Below are 18,143 nucleotides of genomic sequence, written 5' to 3'. Positions count from 1 at the left end.
CCTCCTTTACAGAGATGAAGCTGAGTCACCCGGACTGGACTGAAGTGTGTTGATAATCTGCAGTGCTGAATAGCCATCATCAGCTTTGTTTTCATTTGTTCACAACTCAGTATTTAAATATGGCAAGAGGACTCTCAAGTACTTTGACAACCCTCTGACCTGAAGAAATTGTGGAAAAGTGATCACTTGCCACTTTTTTGATCGCTCTTCAGATTAGAACCAATCTCGCAGAGTTGGTTTGAAAGTGGGATTTTGACTTTGCACCTACAATTTGAACACTTTTAGAGGAACTGCCTCCTAGGAAGAAGTGAAAAGCTTTTTCACGGAATCCTAATTCTGAAAAATTAATCTGGGGTGAAAACAACAGCTGCAGTGGTGGAAGTCGATGTTCTCCATGCCAGGTGGTGTAGCCAACCACAAGGAGCAGTTAGGAAGGGATTTCCTGCATTCTCCTGAACTGGGAAAGCGCTGGGAAATACCTCTGGGTGCTTATTACACACGTGGGGTCACCACCACGCAGTAAGGTAAAAGCCTGCACAGCAATCCATCTTTTTCTAACCCCAGTAGGCAAATCCCATGGGAAGCCATGAGCTTTAGGCTGTGGCATTACTCAGTGCGTGGGTTTGTGGATTTAAAAGTGGGATGGCACAGCAGGTGGTAGCAGTGTTTTCCACAACCTCTGCATCTCTAGAATAAAACAACCTTCTGGTGCTGACCTGTCCTGGGCAGACACTGGAAGCCACAGACATGGCTGGAGGTCACCTTGGGTGGACACCAGCAGCTTTGCCCCTCTCATGACAGACCTTCCTTTCCAACACTTTGCCAGGGGCAGGCTCCCATTTCAAATATCCCCAGCAGAGCATTCCACACATAGAGGTCCCTCGTACCCCCATGCAGAAACACATTTTAGATCTCCCATTTTTACCTCCTATGCTGACATGACAACCAGTCCCATAAAGAGCAAAGTTGCTGGACAGAGTTCCTTTTTTATTTCTCCATTTAAGAGCATGAGAAGTATTTCAGGGTCCTGACATGTCTCTTAAAAATCCCTGGATGCCTGGCAGTCCAATTTGATGGCAGCCATTGAAAATATTGATCAAATAATAAGTCAAATTTTCAGTTCCTCAGTGGCAACTGTCTCTTCATCGTCTTTGTGCAGTGTTATATAACTCAAAGTGGGAAGTTTCCACTATACTTAAAAGAAAAATAGAAGCCAGGAAAAGAAAAGTGAAAGATGCTCTTTTTGAGGCAGGCTGTACTTGAAGGAAAATTCTGACCAAGAGCAATCCACCCAGACAAGCAAAGAGAAGCTGATGCTTTTACTTAAACATAGTGCCTGGAGGGAAGTAATGTATGACTGTGATTTATGGGATCTCTTCTTAGCTGCAGTGAGATGCTGAACAATGACTAGAATTCGGGGGATTGAGATGGGTGGCTTAATACCATCTGAGTGACAGCAGTTCTTCATTTCTGGGGATTTGATTTGATTTCAGTTTTGATTTCAGTTCTCTGCTCTGGTTTTTTTTTGTGCTGTGTTTTCATTTTGGTTCGGGTTGAGGGGGGTTGTTGTTTTTTGGTTGGTTGATTTGGTTTCGTGTTTTGTTTTGCTTTTCTTTCAGGGAGAGGTTTTCAGCAGCACAGGAAATGTAGCTTCTCCTCCAAAACACAGACTTTACACTGGCAGCTCCTTCTTCCAAAGTCTATCCAAAGAATAGACCTTTTGGCCTGTCCCCTTCTCCATTGCAGGTGTCATTAAAAATAAAAAATATTTGTTAATAGCTATGTTTTAGCCAAAAGCAATAACCATTTCAACCTTGTACTTCTCAGATAAATTCTCTACAGTTGTGCTTTTTATCTCTTAAGAATTCCTAGCTCATCAGAATTCCCTAGCAGTGTTTTGTGGGAGGATGCTCTTGGCCACCCAGCCAGGAGGTCAACACCAACAAATGATTCTTTAAGGAACCAAAAGGACACCTGCAAACCAGCTGCCCTTGTCCCTGTGGGGGAAAATTCAGCTTGCCAGGTGTTCACTGGGAACACCACACAGCTGGTCCAAACAGCCCCAGGAGGTTCCCCAAACACCAGGACGACAACTTTTTGGCACAGGGGCTCGGGGAGCCGGCTGGCAGAGGTGCCCTCTGCAATTTGGTGCTCGTTCCCAGAGGGGCTCTCGTGGCTGCTGTGGGATTGTCTGGGCCACAGCGACCGCGCAGCCGCCGAGTTTCAGATCTCTGCTGCTCTGCCTGCACCCGTCTGGCTCCCGAGAAGGGCCAGGCACAGCTGAGCCTGCCTGCAGAAGCAGCATCTTTTATCAAAGTGGCCATGGCAAAGCTGCTGCCCCAAAAGGGATCCTTTCACCCCGTGTGCAAGAAGCCAATCCTCACACAGAGTTCAGCTATTTCCTTTATTTACAGCTCTGCACAGAAGGAGGTGCTGGGTGGCAAATCCACAAAGCCAGCAGAGCAACTATCAAAACTTTTCACTACTTATACATTTTACTGAATGAAGGCATTCGTGTTCATTGGCTACAGTTATATGGCTCTCTTATTAATTATTTTTAATTATTTTTATATTTTATGGTATAATATTTAAATATTTAGATATTACATTAATATTACATACAATCTACAATGTTCTATGTCATATATTACATCATAGATTATCCTTAAATATTAAAAATATCTTTTTATTTCTAGATATTTATTATTTATGGACATTATGAAGATTAAATAATATACTACATTTACACTTGTATTTTAAAATAATATTCTGTTTTTCTACTTATTAAATATTAAGTTAATATTTTATCCTATTATTAACTAATATCACTTTGCAATAACTTACTGATACCTTAATATTAATGTATTAATATTTTTCTACTGGCTAGAAGATTGCCCTGCATTTTATGGTAATTAGTCATTCTCTGTGCTCAGTCTGTCTCTTCTTTTTTTCTCGCTGGGTTTCTGGGTCACTGGGTCAGGAGTTGGTGGTCACCGTCTCCTTGCGCCAGAAGTGCCTTTTCCCCAGCTGGAGCTGATTTCAGCACAGTTGCTGAGTTGGCTTCATGAGTTTTGTCCTTATCTGGGATGTTGTGCTGAATGTCCTTGTGGCTGTCACTCTGAGCAGGAGCCCTGAGTGTCCCCAGGCTTTGTGCACCTGCCCTTGGCTCTGACATCGCTGGTGCCTCTCAAGCCCCAAGGCTCAGCCAGGCCATTCTCCCGACAAGGAACTGATGTCCCTGACAGCTGGACATCAAAGGCAGCTGGCCTGCGGGGCCCGGGCTGGCGCTGGCAGCGGGCACTAATTGTCCGGCTGTGCCCTCAGGCAGGGACAGCGGAACAGCGCCCGCAGCGCCCGCCTGAAGCGGGACGGGCGTTTCCTGGGGGGAGCCAGCTGCTCCCTCGGGGCCTGGGCCCCCGGCTGGGGAGCTGAGGGGCCTGGGGGGCAGCAGGGGCTGTGCAGGGCACGGCCCTGGCTCTGTGCCCCTGCTGCCTTCACCTGCTTGGCCAAGGCAGGAGAAGCTGCTGCCTCGGCCGAGTCCTCGGGAGCAGCATCAAGGTCCTCCAGGAGCTGTGGGTACTTGGGGTTGACCCAAATAGTGTGGATGGTGATGCATTCGAAGTCCTTCTGTGACTCTTTTTTGTCACTGTTGCCTCTCTCTTGGGACAACTTTGGATATGGTCTGACTTCTCCTTCAGACAGCTCTTGGTCAATGGAGTATTCCCATGAGGCAAACATTTCGTTGCTGCTGTCTTCTTGGGAAAGCTCTTGGATTCCCATGTCCAGCCACTTGGATAGCTGTTGGTGTGTCTCAAACTCCTGGTGGCACAGCTCTGGGTCGATCTCACCTTCTGACAGCCCTTGGTCTCTCTTGTTGTCCTGCTGGTACAGCTCTTGGATTCTTATGTCCAGCCACTTGGATAGCTGTTGGTGTGTCTCAAACTCCTGGTGGCACAGCTCTGGGTCGATCTCACCTTCTGACAGCTCTCGGTCTCTCTTGTTGTCCTGCTTGTACAGCTCTTGGACATCCACATCTTGCTTTTGGGAAGGCTCCTGGCATGTCACATCTTCCCCATGGGACAATTCTTGGTCTCTCTCAAACTCCACTTGACACAGATCTTGGTATTTATCTTCCCTTTCAGACAGCTCTTGGACACTCTGATTTCCCCACTGGGGCAGTTCCTGGCCCAAGTAGGGTTCCGTCTCTCTCTCCTCCCTGGCCAAATCCCACTCCACAGTCTGCGGCCCTGGCAGCTCTGTCCCCCCTACTGCCCCCTGCCCTTGCTCCCTGAGGGCTTCCAGACACTCAGGGTGGGGGCTGTGGGAGCACCAGGGGCTGGGGGGACATCCGGGGCTGGGGGAGCAGCTGGGGCTGTGCGGGGCTGGGCCCTGGCTCTGTGCCCCAGCTGTGGGGGAAGGAGGCGACTGCCTTGGCATATCACGGGCTACAGGGCCCTGTCCTCCAGGCAGCTGCTCTCCAGCCCCATTCCAGCTCCCTCCATCCCCTCTCCCTCCGGGGCTGGCCGTCACCCGGGGTTTCATGCGCAGGCCCGGCTGCTTTGTGGCAGGGGGGGAGTTGGGGTTCACCTCCTCTGCGAGCGGCTCCATCGTGCTCCGCCACAGAGGCTCTCAGGGGAGCTGCTTCCTCCTGGCAGAGCGGCTCTCCTGGCACTGAGCACCCCAGGGCTCTGCGCCCCTCAGCTGCCCCTCGGGCAGGGCGGGGCTCTGCCATGTCACAAAGGCCTCTGGGCACCACCATGTCCTGCATCACCCCGGGCCCCGGCACCACACATCTGTGTCACAAAGGGCCACACCCCACATCCCTTCAGCAGCCGATCCCACTGGAACTGGCATGGAGCAGCCAGACTTGGCACTTGTAGGCCCTGATGTGCCCAGGCCCCTGGGAGGCTTTGGGCACGGTCCCACACCACAGCCCCAGCCCTGCCCTGCAGAGCCCTGGCTCTGGAGGCTACCCAGGGCACGAGCCACTGGCCAGAGGGACACAGCCAGGGAGTTGTGGGCAGTGGCTCCATGTCCAGCTGCAGGCCGGAGATGAGAGGTGTCCCTCAAGGCTCTGCCTTGGCCCCGGGGCTCTTGCATGGCTTCCCCAATGGCACACGCAGTGGATCCAGCTCATCCTCTGCATGTTTGTAGGGGATGGGAAGCTGAACAGCGCAGGGGCACCACGGAAGGAGGGGACAAGGCACAAGCTTGACAAGTGGGACCACGAGAACCTCATGGAGTTCAACAAGGCCAAGGCCCAGGTGCTGCACCTGGACCGGGGCAACCCCTAGGTCCTGGATTCATCAAGGTCGGAAGAGGCCGCTCCCAGCACCTCCAGAAGCACTGGGCCCCGGGGCTCTGGGCTGGCCCGAGGGGAGCACCCGCAGCCTTTGCCTCTCTCCAGGCAGGCTGTCCGGCCTCCGTGAGCGGGCTCCGATGGGGAGTGTCCCTGCAGCCCCAAGTGCCGGCGAAAGCCTGAGAGTGAGAGTGTCTGCCCCGCAGGCGCGGCTTGTTGAGGGCGGAGCAACAGCCGGAGCTCTGCGCTTGCTTGTGGCAGCGGGGGCGAGCCCCGCGCGGCATGGAGATCGGGGTTGAGGGCGATGGCGCCGAGGCCACTCCCGCTGTGTCCCGTCGCCTCTGCGGCGCCCCGGGGACAGAGCCGGGGCACGCTTGGTCCCGGCTGCCACAAGGGCGCTGCCGAGGGCCCCTTGTCCCTGCCCACTCGCCGAGGGGCGGCCGCCGTCCGCTCCGGCCCCTTGTCCCGGCCCCAAGCTCGAGCAGGGCCTGCCAGAGCCGCTTGTGCATGACCGCGTCCACGCTGGTGGCTTTGAACATCTCCCTGCGCTCTGCAGCCTCTCTCGGCAATGCCTTCCAGTGGTTGCTCACTCTCCAAATGAAAAGTTGCTTTTCCTCCTGCTCAGAGGGAACCTCTTGTGTTTGGGTTTGTCATTGGGTCTTGTTCTGTGTCTTGGGCACCAGTGCTAAGAGCCTGGCTCTGCCGTCTTGGCACCTTCCCTTCAGATATTTGTATACCCTGATCAAATTCGCCCGGAGACTTCTGTAGCTTCTCCCCATCAGTTCCCTCAGCCTTTCTTCCTCTGAGAGATGCTGCAGCCTGTGAATCCTTCTCATGGCCTTTCAGTGGCCCTGGCCCCTCTCCAAAACAGCGCTTCAGGAGTGGCCTCACCATTGCTGAGAAGAGAGCAAGGATTCCTTCCCTCAGCCTGCCAGCAGCACTCCTCCTAATCCAGTCCAGGCTGCCCTTAGCCTTTTCTGCTGCAAAATGTTGTCAGCTTGTATGAAATTTGTTGTCAGCCAAGACCCCGAGGTCCTTTCTACAAAACTGCTTTGCAGCCAGCATGTGCCGGTGCCTGCAATTGTTCCTTCCTGGGTGCAGGACTTGGCACTTGGTCATGCAGAACTTTGCCATGTTCCTGTCAGCCCATTTCTCCAGCCCTGTCCACATCCCTCAGGATGGCAGCACAGCCCCCTGGGGTGGCAGTCACACCTCCCAGCTTTGTGTCACCAGCAAACTAGCTGAAAGCATGCTCTGCCCCACCATCCAGAACCGGCAGAATGGGACAAGGAGATTGCTGCCAAGGATGGGCAAAAAGGGGGACTTTCTTTAGGGAGAGTGGGGCGGGGAAGGCATTTTGGGGTGACAGAGACACATTCAGGTGACAAGGTCCAAAGCCACAAGGGCTCCCAGAGCAGACAGCAAAGGCTTCTTTGCTGGACACTTTCAAGCACGTTCCCAGCTCAAAGCAGAGGCAAGAAGAAAAGGGAAGTGAGGAGCTGACAGAATCCTGGAATGCTGGCAGCTGGAAAGGACCCTGAGCAGGTGTTACAAACCCATGAGGGAGAGAGGCCTCTGCCCGAATGAAGGTGCAAAGTAGACCATATGAGACCATAACATACAGATTTTATTTTACATGGATTTTATTTACCAAGAAAGGGGAGGTAGAGAGATAGAAAGAAACAGGAGAGAGGTCTCAGAAACAGAGCATCAGTTGGAAGTAGATGATCTTTAAGGCCCTTCCACTGGCAACCATTAAATCTTGATCTAGACGCGGGAGGCCAAGCACTCACTGTATCAACAGGACTATTTATTCAGATGACCTACAAAAATAAATCAGAGCAGTAAATCAGTCCTCCCTCACTGTGCTGCAGGAGCTGATGTGTTAAAAGCAAAATCCCCTTTCACAGATGAATGAAAAACAAATGTTTCACCTGCCCTTCACAGGTCATTGCTGTGTGACTCATCACAAGTCTGCCTTTTATCTTCTTAAGACACGCCCCATAGTTGCAGTTGTCCAATATTAAAGATCAGGGAATCTGACATTTCTTGTGATACTTGCTTTCTCCTGACATGGAGGATTTCCTGATCAAGCTTTTCATTTCCTTCACTTAAAACTCATCATATATGTGCATGTGAAAGTATGTTATAGTTAGAGCTGGTTTAGGAACCGGGTGCTCAGTCTGACAGACAGGATTGGGGGACACAGCTACAGCTCCTGCACAAATAAACAACTGGTGATTATCAGTGATATGGAAAATGTGCAGGATTTGCCAGAACTCCCTGCATCCCTGTTCACTTCGACTACAGCACTGGCCTGACTGGGAGCAGCTCTGCACATAACCAGCAACTGATTTAGAGCAGTCTGTCCTTTACTGAGTCCCACATCTCACAGCTCATATGGATGAACTGTGAGGGCATTTTTTTTCATTTCAGGGAGTGGGCCAGGATCACAGAAAGTTCATGGTTCCCTGTCACAAACCCCATGTCAATGTAGAGCTCCAGCTGATGGCAGCTGAGACCCCCCTGCAGAGGAGGGGCTGAGGGATGGTCAGACTTCGATGCTTTGATAATCTTGTTCTGGGAGAGGACTTCTCCAAGTACCATGGGGAACTTCAACAAAGTAAATTACCCAGCTCTCCACTTCTGGATTATGTAACATTCCCATCAGAGAGGACCCCAGTCCACTGGTGCACTCCTCTGATCCCTTGCCCAACAATCCCACGGACCAAAAAAAGGACATTTATTTTGCTGTTGTTATCTTAAAACTTTCATAGCACTTTACCAAAACTGAGGGCTCAAGAGTTACCTAAGAAGTAGTTTCCCACAGTTTTTATTGCAGGGCACCTCAGCAGGAATGCAACACATCCCTTATCTATCTGGGCTAGCTCTAAGTCCATTAAGGATGCAGTAAAACTAAGGAAAGGAAGGCTTCCTCTCCCTGCTCAGCAGAGCATAAACACTCCTTGTTTATGGATATATCACTACAACCATATTTTCTAATGATGCTGATACTGATGTCTAATACCTCAGGAATTTCCCACAGAGGAATTTGCATTTAGAGTTTTACAAGGTTTGTTTCACATAAATGTAATTTAGCCAGAAAGCATCAGTGAAACATACATGTGATCAGTCAGGGATCACTGTTGTTCCTTGGAAAAAGACTGTTTCTGAAGTTCTTGAACATTTATAAGGCACAACTGGTGCAATTCAGGTGTGGCCCTGCAAATTTCATGACGCTGTTATCCAGTGTTTATTCCCAAGATGACATGGCTTGCTTGTGCACTTGGCAGCTCAACCCCAGGTTTTTCTTAGCAGTGTCTCAGGCATCTGGATCCTTAAAGCAGTTTATTTCCCTGGCTGGTGTCACAGGTGCCTGTGATTTTTGAGGGGCAAAGGGTCAGTGCTGGGTCTTGCCTGGGGCTCCCACCTCCCAGAGCTCAACCTGCAGCTCCTGCAGCTGCACCCTGAACCACCTGCACTGGTTGTATTCCTCAGCTCTGTGCTGTGGGGAAAGCATTTCCCTTCTCTCACAGTCCACTGCTTGGTGTCTGCACCTCTGTTTGTGTTGTGCTGCAGTGAAGTGAACGTGTCAGTGAGATACTGATGTATTTCATAGCAAAGAACAGGCATTAATTAAGTCTATAACCTGTTTCCTAGTGTGGCGTAGGAGGGATAATCCAAATTGTAAGTGCTTAGCAATGGTAATTCCAGACCAAGGAATGATCTGGTGTGGAGGAAATGAGGACAGGAAAGGGTTACCCTGGCTGGAGGTGGAGATGTCAGAGCCAGGGCTGCTCCCTGTGAGGGAGTGAGATTCCACTGGCTGATGTGGTAAGAAATGCTGCAGCATTTTGGGGGTAGTGATGCAGTGGGAGCACTCAGGGCCCACCTTTGGGCAGCAGAGCTGGTGCTGGGGGCTGGACCATGGGGATGAGGTGCCTTATGCCAACACTCACACAATGGATACCAGGGCAAATGTAAGGAATCAGCCCGTGCCACATCTTTGCACTGTCCTTGTAAAACCACTTATGGCAGCAGGACTCTGCTCTGGATATTGTTCATTTAATCTCTTTGCTTTTCAGCACAAACAAGTGCTTAATTCACCTTGAGGGATACAAAAATCCCCCACCACTGTTCTGCCAGATCCTTTGCTACCATGTAATTTCCTGTTGACAGTAGTAATTTACATGAATTTAGGAACTCATCTCTGTAATTTTTAATGTAACAAGATTAAAGAGACAGACAGGAGGAAGGTCATGCAAAGCCAGTTGCACCTGAGCAGTTCATGTACAATCAAACACACTATATGCTGTGCTTTAGGTTTCAGACTCTCCCTGCCCCACCCAAATTGTAATATTTTAATGCTAAACAGCTGTGAGGAACTGCCTTCATTTGCCTTGTCTGTAGCAGATAACACTCTTCTATTTCATGATCAGAAACTAAGGAAGTAGAAAAATGGTTAGAGAAAAATATCACTAATTGTAAATGTCCCAGTGGCAACTGTTTAAATACCATAATCATAATGATCATTAACAGATTTCAGTACCCTTTGAACAAGTAGATTTAATATTCTAGATAACAAGATTTTAATTCTTGTTATGAAGATTGAAGAAATCCCCCCTGTCTTTGAGGGGGGATATTTTTCTTAATTTTTTTCCTCTTCCCCTTTTTTTTTGATAGCTTCTGCTCATTGGGGTTATTTAATTTTGGAAATTCTTAATTGTGTGGACTTTGCTTTGGAGAAGTGTCCAATCCATTGGACATTTAAAGCTCTTCTGTCTTTTCTGATACATCAGTTTTGGCTTCTGATTACCTTGAAATTCAGAGACAGAAAAATGCTTCACCTTATCAGCTGTTGGTGGGTTAGGCTCTTCGTTGCTTCTCAGCAAATCTTCACTCCTTTATTCAGTGAAGTTTGTACCATCCCTCTACAATAGGAAATTTCATCATTTTCTAAAGAGATAAAAAAATGCAACATGCAATTGAAAACAAACTCGGGAGCATGGACAACAACAAAGAGGGAGGTCAGATGTCATTTCCTGGACTGACTTCAGACTGCCTTGCTTTAGACACTCCTTTTAAGCTACTTCTGGGCCAGGAGTGGAGCTTTTCCTCATGTAAGAAATAAAATCCCTAGGTCAAGATTCAGTGTCCAGACAGGCAAAATGGCTTTGGCAAACACCAGCACAGACAGTTTGTGAACAGAGCCAACAGCTACAGCATTTTCAGCTGAACATCATTGCTCTGGTTGATGAATTCCAGCTCTGACCAAAAGTAACCAGCCTGGGAATTCATATGAGATTGGGACTAGCTACAGGACTCTCCATAAATATTTATGAAAAATAAGGAAATATTTTGTATAAAGCAGAAAGCAAATATAAATCTCTTATGTTTAAAAGTTGAAGCCAAGTTTCTACCTCATTAGATTTGTATATTTACTAAAAACTCTGAAAAAGCATCAGCTGTAACCACAATCTCTTTCATGCCTCTCAAGCAGAACATCTGAATTTCACTTGGCTTTAGCCACTACCACTTCTGATGACCACAAAATTTGCAGTAAAGGAGCCCAAGAAGATCCACGTATTCCCCAAACTATCCTGTTCCTATGGATTAAACCACTGCTCAGTATTCAAGTGCAGGAAACACTTCTGTCCACCAGAGAAGCCGCTGCAGTCCTCCCACACCAACCTTGGGGGTGACAGCTGGGCCTGGTCCCTTTCCTTCCTGCAGATTCCCTCTGGTGATCAGGGATCATGGTCTCCAGGATGATGAGCTCAATGTGCCTGGCTCCAGGCTGGGGTGGACACTTCCAAGTGGGGGGAACTGTGCAAGGATCACAGGGGGGAATAGGGAAGTGGGGGCAGGAAGGAGGGCAGACAAATGGAAGGAAGGAAGAAAGGATCACTGTAGTAAAAACAGACGATATACTGTCTGCCCTGCACAGTCTGAACCACCCCCTCTGCCCAGAAAGCTTGAAGTCTAACAAATCACAGAATCAATTAGGTTGGAAAAGACCTCCAAGATCAAGTCCAGCCTTTGACCACACACCACAGTATCAAGTGAAGCACGGCACTGAGTGCCACGTGCAGTTATTTCTTGAACACCACCATCACCTCCCCTTCCATTGTTTAACAACCCTTTCTGTGAAGAAATTCTTTGTGGTGTTCGACTTGAACTTCCCCTGTCTGCCCTGTGCAGTCTGAACCACCCCTCTGCCCAGAAAGCTTGAAGTCTAATCACAGAATCACAGACTCAATCAGGTTGGAAAAGACCTCCAAGATCAAGTCCAGCCTTTGACCACACACCACAGTATCAACTGAACCACGGCACTGAGTGCCACGTGCAGTTATTTCTTGAACAGCACCATCACCTCCCTGGGCAGCCCCTTCCAATTTTTAACAACCCTTTCCGTGAAGAAATTCTTTGTGGTGTTCGACTTGAACTTCCCCTGTCTGCCCTGTGCAGTCTGAACCACCCGTCTGCCCAGAAAGCTTGATGCATAACAAATGTGCAGGAAAGCTGGAGGGATGGAAAGCCCCCAGGCAGTGAGTAGACAAGAGGAACTGCAAGTCTTTGCACGCAGCTGAAGAGTAGGAAGGACCTGAGACTGCAGAAAACGCATAGAAAACCCATTATTTGGATAGTCCAGTGCACATGGGGTTACCCTGGTATTAGTCATGTCAACAGCTCCCACTGCCTCAAGTAATTTGGATCTCTCAAATTTCAGGTATTTTTGTACTGGAAAAAGATCCCCCTTAATAACAATATCCAATATAAGGCAATCAGGCCTCACCAGACCACATGTAGACAAATTGCACTCTTGGCTCCCTCTCTGTGGCTGACGGGAAGCCACACAGTGATGGCTACTCACATGAACAAGGACTGGTTTTATCCCACTCTTCACGCTCTTCAGGATTGCCCCTCTCATTTGAAGGATGAAATCTGCATGTCAAACACCGTGACCCCAACTTCAGCCAAGTCAAACAGCAGACAAATACACCTGAGACATTTGCAGGAAGAGATGGAAATGTTCATACACAGCAAATCACACAATTCCCTATAGCTCATCCCTTACTAGAGAAGAACAAGGCTCAGGGACTAAAGAGAATGGCTCTGGTTTAAGTGTCTGTCTCTCTGCTCTTTACCATGGAGAGCATTCTACCCACTGATGTTTAATTTTTCAGACCCTTTCATGCACATACACACCCCCCCCTCAAGAATGCACCCTCCCCCAGTTATATTTTCTCTCTGACCTTTCCATTCCTCTGTTTATTTTAAAGCCTTTCAAATCACCACCCACTCCTTCCCACCTCATGGACTGCTTTTTGTCTCCACTAGCTAGTGCCGAAGCAGCTTTGCACTGGAACTGCAAAGCTCCTCCAGGCAGTAACTCACTCATCTATCACCCCCACAGTGGGATGGGGAGGAGAATCACAAAAAAAAAACCTCTGGGCTGGGATCAGAACAGTTGAATAATTGGAACAAGTAAAATATTATCATAATAATTACTAACTGAATTTTTTTAAAATAAAGCCCAAGTGATGCACAGTACAGTTGCTCACCACCCATTGATTAATGCCCAGCCTGTCCCTGATCAGCAATAGGACCCCTCTGGCTAACTGCACCCATTTAAACCCTGAGCATGGCATTCCCTGGTGTGGAATATCCCTTTGGCCATTCCAGCTCTGCTCCCTCCTGGATTTTTGTGCTTCTCCTCACTGGCAGAGCATGGGAAACTGAAATGTCCTTGACTGAGGGTAAACAGTAGTTAGCAACAACAAAACATCTGTGTAGTATCAACACTATTCTCCAAAACACAGCTCTGCACCAGCTACCAGGAAGAAAATCAACTCTGTCCCAGGCACAACCAGGACACCAGGGAGGAGGTGGTTCTGGGGGTGGGACTGGAGCAGCCCCCCCAGCACCTCTGGCTGAGGGCATGGCACTGGGCTCCGTGCAGGGATGCACACTGGGGGAATAAGAGACATTGGGTAGGAACTGAAACATGGGGGGTACATCCAACCAGATATGAAGAAGGAAAAAAAAAAAAAAGTCATTAGTCAATCATTTGAATGAATTTCATTCTGTGGAATCTCCATACCTGAGGGTTTTCAAGACTCACTGGGATAAAGCCCAAGGCAGCACAGTCTGAATCATTTTGATTTATAAGGTTTGACTAGACAACATCCACTATAATATCTCAATAATTTTATGATTAAGGATTTTTCCTAGTGGTATAAGTCACAGAATGATCCTGCCAACTAGTGCTTTACACTGTGTTTTGATTTCTTTTAAAATTATGATGTGAAATGGCTTTGACAGATGGTTGGTCATTCATCTTTTGCATCATGCCCCATTCTTCTCTTCATTAAAATTATTTTAAAACATACTCTTTGCTCTCAGATTTGAATGAAATGCTGCTTAGTCTATTAAACCTCTCTGTTGTAAACCTCTTTATTAGTCTTTTAAACCTCTCGTGTTGTGTTGTGTTGTGTTAATCTGTGGAACTGTATGCCAGTGAAAGAAGCTGCTATAAATCATTTAATAAATATGAAAACTGTTTTCAATGCCTTACACTAAAAAATTTCCCACTAAGGGGGTCAAGTTTTATTTTGCAGTTTCAGGAGAAAATAGGAGAAACAAACTCGACATGTGGAGAAAGGAGAATCCTGATTTCACTGTACACAGCAAGTGATGCTGCTCAGGGTCCTCCTTTTTTGGCTACATAGTCCTGTGATTAAACAAAACCAAACTGATCACGTAACAAAGGCAGTGCTGAAAATTCATAAGCTAATCACTGGTATTGATGTACATCTCCCAAATAGATCAGTTATGGTTTAACATGTCTCAGTAGTTGCAGCAGCTATAGAAAACAAAGAATAGAAGACAGAAATTGAAGATAATACATCAACTGAAACCAGGCATTTCTAGTGGATAGCGGAGCCAGACATTCAGTAATAACTCACTGCAAGGGTCTGCTAAGTAAAGTTACAATTCTGATTGTTGGGGCAATGGGGAAATGAGCTTCACAGCCATTCTTACCACCCACGGAATGCACAGCTGGAGACACCAAATTAACTCACGAATTTCTCTATGCCAGGATGTCTTGGGTTGGAAAAGCAAGCTGTGGCTGGGGGTGTGTGTTCTATCACCATCTGTCAGAGCTGGGGCAGTTCTCTGCTGTTCATTGGGCAGTTTTTTCTTCATCTCTCCCACAGCCAATCCTCCCTCCAGGAGATCTCTGCTGTCCATGGCCACTGAGTGTCCCTGCAGGGCTGAGAAAATTCCAGCATCCCATGGGGAGATGCTCTGCCCAGGGCAGGAGCCAAGCATTCCTGCCTGGATCCAACCTGAGCCTGGAACAGCACAGCAGCCTCTGCCCCCTGCATTCCCAGAGGAGCAGCTTTCTCCTGCCCTGCATTCCCAGAGGAGCAGCTTTCTCCTGCCCTGCATTCCCAGAGGAAGAGCAGGCCCATCTCCAGCAGCCCTGGAGCTGCAGAGGAAAACTCCAGCCTTGTGCAGGATCCCTGCTCCAGCAGAAGCACAGCTGGCACTGCAGGAGGGCTGAGCCACCATGGAATGGCACTGCTGCCACCACCCTGACCCGCAGGGTGTCAGCTCCTGTTCTGACTCTGGCAGTGTAGCTTTGTATTATTGGATTTTAATTTTATTTTTATTTTTTTCCCTAATAAAGAACTGTTATTCCTGCTCCCATATCTTTGCCTGAGAGCCCCTTAATTTCAAAATTATAATAATTCATAGGGAGGGGGTTTACATTCTCCATTTCAAGGGAGGCTCCTGCCTTCCTTAGCAGACACCTGTCTTTCCAAACCAAGACACAGGATGTGTACTCTACAAGTTAAATGCTTGCAAACCTTTTTCAGAAACCTCTATGTATCTCACAAGAAAAGGCATGGAAGGCTTGAATCTGTTTAATAATGAACCAGAGCTCAGAGGAACCTTAGAGTGACATCTTGAATGCTGCTTGGAGAGGGTCACTCTGAATCAGACACCAGCAAAGATACCTCGTTCTCAGCCGTATAGGCTGGGATAGGATTTAAGAGCAATAAAACAAATGATCATGGACAAATAATTATTTGACTGCTTTGGATTTAAAAGATGCTTTCTTTTGCATTCTGGAGGATGAGCAGAGCCAGACCATGTTAGCATTCAGGAGGAGTCCAACAACAGGAAGAAAGGTGCTGCTCTTCCTGCAGAACATTGACGATGGGACACTCTTTTCAGGTGGTCACAACAGCTCACAGGGATTTTCACTAAGTTACTTCACCCTGTTGTCATTCTCTTAATGCTAACCCTATTATGCTTTGTCTTAATTGCAGCACTGAATATTTGTATTTAAAAAATCGTGAAGCAATTGACTTGCCAGTCATCCCTGTGATTAATTTCGGGAAAATGTGTCATGTTCATAAAAAGCGAGGCTTTTGAGTGCTGTTGTGGCTTCATAGCCTCAACTGTAGGAAATGATGAACAACTCCTTAAAAGATAAATTATGTTTAATGTGTCTTAGTAATTGCAGGAGCTGTAGGGAAAAAAAAAAGAATAGAAGAAACTTGAGATAATGTATCAACTGCAGCCAAGCATAAATTACTGCTGAACCAACACACCAAGGACACTTGGTGAATAAACTAAGACAATGCCAGATAGCAAGGAACAAAGCAAGGCCAGCTAATCAAATCAGGAAAGGGTAATTTTGGCAAGGGGAGACCACAACCACTCACTCAGTGCCCACCAACCCAAAAAACTGACTCAAAAGAAAAGAAAGACTGAGCATGAGGACTAATTAGCAAAAGAAGTGAGAGAATCATTTAATCAATAGAAGATAGAATACTAGTTAATAAGAGAACTCTGTGACTTGTAGCCAGTGAGCATTAATGCCTTTGTTGGTGTATAAATAGTGACAAGTTTTGATAGTCGCTGGGCTGGCTTTGTGGATTTGCCACCCAGCACCTCTTTCTGTGCACAACCGTAAATAAACCAAACACTCAACTCTGTGTGAAGATCAGCCTCTTGCACACAGAGTGAAAAAAGCCATTTTGGGACAAGAGTATGACTTAGAATCTCCTTCGGATTGATCTCCTGTATGATTAAGTGCAAGGATGGAGGTGCTGAAAGAGGCCAGGAGAGCTTAGGGCTGCGGTGTCCTGTTGCAGCATCCTGCCACCCTCAGCCAGAGCTTGGGAACAAGTCCTCTGAGTCACTGCCAGGCGAGGAGTGAGGAGAAGGGGCTGGGTCCAGAGGAGTGTGAGTGCTGTGCAGTCAGACCCATGGACCTGAGTAAGGCAGCCGGAAACCCACCAGGGCAGCCAGGAATTGAGAACAGCTGATCAGTCGAGACAATGGGCAAAACCAGAGGGAGTGAGAAACAAGAGGGGATCCTGCATCCATCTTACAAAGCCCCTGACTGAACAAAGTATACCGATGTTGCTTAACAGTTTAGAGCCTATTAAGAACAGAGGGGAAAAAAACCCAAAAACACGAAAAAATGAGGGCAGGAGAGCAAAGGCAGCAGAAGAGGAAATATCCTGACCTAGTGATATTGAGAAAACACCACAAGGTCATGAGGAACAACTTGGACTGTCCGGAAGCAGTGCATAACAGAGACAAATCACACTGTGTGTCACTTTGCTGTTTTGTCACCCATATCCAACACACTCAGCCTCTAGCAGCCAAGGCACAGCCCCAGGTGAGTGGTGGCGTGGTTTGCCACCCTGGCTGGGATGGAAAGTCTCACTGGGAGGTGGAAAAAACACTCCTTCTCCTGTGGAGGGGGTCCTCACCCACTTGCTTTTTGCATGGAGGGATGAGGAGGCTGCAAGGGTCCCCTGGATGGCACAGGACCAGCATCTCCAGCAGGCAACACCTGTGGGAGTGGGGTACAGCAGCTTGAACCAGCAGGTTCTGCCCCAGGCGTGAGTGAACTGACTCACTGAGATGCCTTTTTGTGGGGGAGGAAAGGCAAGTTGTTGCTCAAATATTTCCAAATACCTCTGCCATTTGTTCCTGACATCCTGTTAAATGGTACAGCCAAGGGAGGAGGAGCTCAGCTGTGTTGTGAGGAGTTTCATTTCTGCTGTTCACTAAACACACAGGGAAATGAAAGTAAAACACCCAACACATTGCATTGTTATTTCCAGGGCTATCACAAAGCTCTCTCCTTAAGGGTAGGGATTTCACATTTGCCTGACAGAGCCCCTCCAAGGCCTTTCATGGAGACAGTTTTGTCAAGAATTGTATTTTGAGGTGACAGCTGTAACAGATTCAGAATTGCCTTCGATAGATGCATTTGCTGCATTAGAGCTAAATATCCTAAGGCTACTCAGTGATGAATTAATAATTCACAATTCACTAAAAGTCCAGCAACAATTAAGTGTAGCTTCACCTGGATATCATCTGCTGAATGTGAACTGCAGTACAGAGGTGTGGCTGCTCTTCTGAGAGGCTCCAGTGAGAAGAAGGCTGAGAGATTTTTACAAGGGCAGGTAGTAATAGGACAAGGGGGAATAGCTTTAAATTGAAAGAAAGTAGCTTTAGATTGGTTATTAGGAAGAAATTGTGCCCTGTCAGGGTGGGCAGGCCCTGGCACAGGTTGCCCAGAGCAGCTGTGGCTGCCCCTGGATCCCTGGAAGTGTCCAAGGCCAGGATGAACAGGGCTTAGAGCAGCCTGGGATAGTGGAAGATGTCCCTGCCTATGGCAGAGAGGTGGAACAAGATCATCTTTATGTTCTTCCAACCCAAACCATTCTAGGATTCTCTGGCTCTCTGAACTTCTGGCTTTGAGGTGCCCCCTTCTCTGTGGACACAAGTCATGTGTTAGGATATC

This window comes from Motacilla alba, chromosome 1 (genome assembly GCF_015832195.1).
Source record: "Motacilla alba alba isolate MOTALB_02 chromosome 1, Motacilla_alba_V1.0_pri, whole genome shotgun sequence".
Lineage (NCBI taxonomy): Eukaryota > Metazoa > Chordata > Aves > Passeriformes > Motacillidae > Motacilla > Motacilla alba.
Note: the sequence above shows the minus strand (reverse complement) of the source record.